The following is a 3875-nucleotide window of genomic DNA, read 5'->3' on the forward strand; positions in this document are numbered from 1 at the left end:
CCGTGGATTCATTCTTTGATTCCGGCGGACAAAGAATCCGGGTTTCAGTTCAAAAATTCCGTATCACTATGATAGCCATATGTGTGAGTGACACAAACCCATACTTTCCCCAGAAATGCACCTGAGTACACACCCCGATTGATAACCACATGTAGCCCCTCACCCTGTTAAGATTAACATGTGTGCATTGACGTAATTCACTGATAGCCACCTGAATTGTTGCAGGTACAAACAGGCTTTAAAAACGGGTCCTGACCAGTCAACAGTGCTTGCCTGTCGAGACAGCCACAAAGGCACGTCCTTCTGCCAGTCCGACAGACGACGCCACATTGTGCCACTCCACGCTCTGCTCCCTGCCCAACGACAGAAGAACAGCTAGTACCTCTCGATCCAGACGCGACCAAGCTCTCAGCCCCTGCATCCAGATTGGACCAGCCCAACTGCTGAGCCCCAGAGGACACCACCACCGGGATCCCGTTAAGCCTGTACCCACGGCATCAGGAACTTTGGTGAGTAATAAAATGCTGTGTGATTTTTAACTGCATATGTTTTTATGTAGTGTAATTCCTCTGGCAGTTAATTATATTACTTTGCGTATGCTTGAAACTGAAATTAAGGTTTTTGGTCTTTTCGGTCCTAAGCCTACCCTCAGTCCTGCTTACGTAGAGTAGTCTCTTCGCTAGCAACTACTTAAATGTCCCAACACTTGCAAGGTTAAGTTTATCTCAAGGATCACCTTGGACACACCCCAGATCATTTTCCAGGATCTACTTGGGACAGAACTACATGGAAAATGAGGTTTTCTTTCATCGCAGCACATGAACCGCAGGAGAAGGCAGGAGCCCCTCTGGATAAAAGGGAAATAAATCTAGTATGTGATACAGTCAAAGGGCACAGGTCTGAGCTCTAAGGACCTCCGGTCTCCATATCAGCTGCAGCACCACCCAAGTCCTGTGCCCCTCGGAGCCTGGTCCTCTTCTGTAGAAGACCAACTTGCCTCATCTTCATAGAGATGCTTAAGGACCAAAGAAGAAAATCTCTTTGCAAACTGCATCTTAAGAAAATACAAAGTATTTCGCTCATCCTTTATTAATACCATGGAACAAGAACGCCAATTCTACTTAACAAACACGACCGTGACAACCTCACAATTTTACACTTATTTTAAGACTCCAAGTTAAATTGGCACGTTCCCAAATGTATTATTTTGTTCTTAAAATAAAGAAAAGATATGTTTAAGATTTTAAGGGAGGTGGGCTTAAAATGCAAACACTTTCTGTGAGGTGCAGGGGGCGATCTGCCTGAGGCAGAGTTGAGAAAGGGAAGGTCACAGATCAAGGCCCCCCAGGAGATAGCGGCAGCAATACCTCCTCTCGCGTTTATGTGCCAGTTTGAGTTTCGTACATTTCTCAAAGCAGTTCAGCGAATAGGGTCACCGTAGGAGCTGTGTTAGTGGAACTGCGTGCGGAGTACCAAGGGGAGCGTGCTGACGGAGGCTGCTGAGCGAGCTCGAATTGGGACTTGAGGAAAGTGCAATAAATCTGTAGAGAACGAGGACAAGGGCTAAGGCTGGGCTAGGACTGGTTTTCACATACACCCGCACCTCCGTTTAGGCCTGTGCGGCCCGGGAGCTGGGATACGTGGGCCCAAGTCGATGCTCTGACACGTTCCACTGTGTGAAGTTGCTCTCTGGAAACCAGTTTTCTCATCCATAAAATTGGGAATATGTGTGCTTTTTCAGGGTGAGGAGTGGAGATAATGGAGTAAAGCAACGTGCACTATGCCCTGCTCAGGGGAGCTGTTGTTACTGTTCTAACGTGCGGGGCCAGTTCCTACAGAGATGTGCACTCCATTACAATCAGGCAGTCTTCATTAGGCTGTCCCGATACCAGATGGCACTTCAGATATTTGAGCAACAGCCCTCACCCGTTTGGCTCAGTGGATAGAGCGTCGGCCTGTGGACTGAAGGGTCCCAGGTTCGATTCCGGTCAGGGGCATGTACCTTGGTTGCGGGCACATCCCCAGTGGGGAGTGTGCAGGAGGCAGCTGATCAATGTTTCTAACTCTCTATCCCTCTCCCTTTCTCTCTGTAAAAAAATCAATAAAATAAAAATATATATTTTAAAAAAAGATATTCAAGCGACAAACCCTACCTGGGTACCTGGACATGATCGGTGATGGGAGCTTCACAAGAAGAGACAGAACCACCTGCTTCCGCAGGTGCCGAGGCAGCAGTGAGACTTCTCTCGGCTGAAGGGTGGGTGGGAATGTAGGGTCTGACTCTGAAAATTCTTGCAAGGCCAGAGCCACAGGAATTCTTCACAATGAAGCCCAGAGCCTAAGGAAAGAACCTAATCTTAGTCGAGAAGGAAAGCCAAACTCTGAGCCAGAACAGCGGACCTGAGTGTCGGGTTGGAAAGGTAAGAGCAGGAAGTGAGAAAGCAGGCCCTGAGCCAGGGGAGGCCTGAGCAGGGGGGTACATGAGTGGCTGCTGGGGGATACCTGGAGCGAGGATGTGGCGGGGGCTCTTTCTTCAGCTGCCACTGCAGAACAAACTGCCTATGCAAGACCAGTGACCCACTCCCACCTGCCCACACCTTCCTGGATGGATCCTTGCCGGCCGCCTAGCACACCCCAGTGGCATCCACCACTCCGCTCTTTCCTCTCCTGCAAAGAACAAGAGGATGAGAAGGGGAGCAGAGCTTGGGCGAGGTGAGAGGCTACTCACCGGAGCCAGCAGCTACAGGTAAGCAAGGAGACTCCAGGCCCCTAGCAATATGGGATGTTCCCTTGGCCACCCCTCTAGCTTACCTTCTAGCCCAACAGTCTCAGCACAGATCTCTAAAGCAACTCACCGAAATCTTCAAAGTTCAAGGGCTGGAGGTGGTGAGACCGACACAGGCTCTGACGGGAGACACCCCATTCCAGGTTGTGCTTGGTCTCCTCCATCACGCGTCCATCTGCACCTGCCGGCAGATTTCCACAGGACAGTGCAATATTATCAGCCAATGTCTGCAAGATGACAGTTTAGGATTATCAGTAATGTCTAGCCCTTGCTGGTTTGGCTCAGTGGATAGAGCATTAGCCTACAGACTGAAGGGTCCCAGGTTCAATTCCAGTCAAGGGCACATGCCTGGGTTGTGGGGCTTGATCCCCAATGCGAGGTGTGATTCTCTCTCATCATTGATGTTTCTATCTCTCTCTCCCTCTCCCTTCCTCTCTGAGATCAGTAAAAACATATTTTTAAAAAATAATAATGTATAAAATGGTGGGTATGTGAGAGATGCATACTGAATATTTTTTAAGACTTTGGTTATCAATCATATACAGTTGAACTTCGTGAACTTCCAAGAAGAAAACATTGTACTAGAGAAAATGTTATGGGCTGAATGCATATGTTAAAGTCCTAACCCCGGGTCCTCACAATGTGATTGTGTTTGAAAACCTTTAAACAGCAAATTAAATTAAAGCGAGGTCCTCAGAATGGGCAACAATCCACTGACTAATGTCTTTACGAGAAGAGGATTTGGGCCACAGACAGAAACCCCAAACACGTGCCCACACAGAGAGGCGACCACTTGAACACACAGCTAGAAAGTGGCCATTCGCAAGCCAAGGCGAGAGGCCACCGAAGAACCCAACCCTCCCAACACTTCCAGCCTCCAGAACTGCGAGGAAACCAAGGTCTGTGGACTAAGCCACCCAGACCGCGGCGCCTCGTCAAGGCAGACGAAGGCAGAAAGCCCGTTCATCTCCTAACCGTCGCTTTGGCACAGCCTGGAGTAGCGTCGACAATCATTTCAATGCTGTTTTGTAAAATTTACTCTGGACGTGTATTCATTTTTATTTGTTAGTGATCTAGTGTCACGGATTTA

The 3875-nt window shown here is 48.7% G+C and overlaps 1 long non-coding RNA gene across 1 annotated transcript in view; it reads left to right on the forward strand.

Moving 5' to 3' along the window:
• The window catches only part of LOC107184498, a 9997-nt gene continuing 6122 nt past the window's right edge, over nucleotides 1-3875 (forward strand). Inside the window, exons 1-2 of the long non-coding RNA XR_001515347.1 lie at nucleotides 1-87; nucleotides 1454-1462. This is a non-coding gene — a long non-coding RNA (uncharacterized LOC107184498). The remainder of the gene's footprint in view (nucleotides 88-1453; nucleotides 1463-3875) is intronic.

Source organism: Myotis davidii, unplaced genomic scaffold (genome assembly GCF_000327345.1).
Source record: "Myotis davidii unplaced genomic scaffold, ASM32734v1 scaffold184, whole genome shotgun sequence".
In the NCBI taxonomy this organism is placed as follows: domain Eukaryota; kingdom Metazoa; phylum Chordata; class Mammalia; order Chiroptera; family Vespertilionidae; genus Myotis; species Myotis davidii.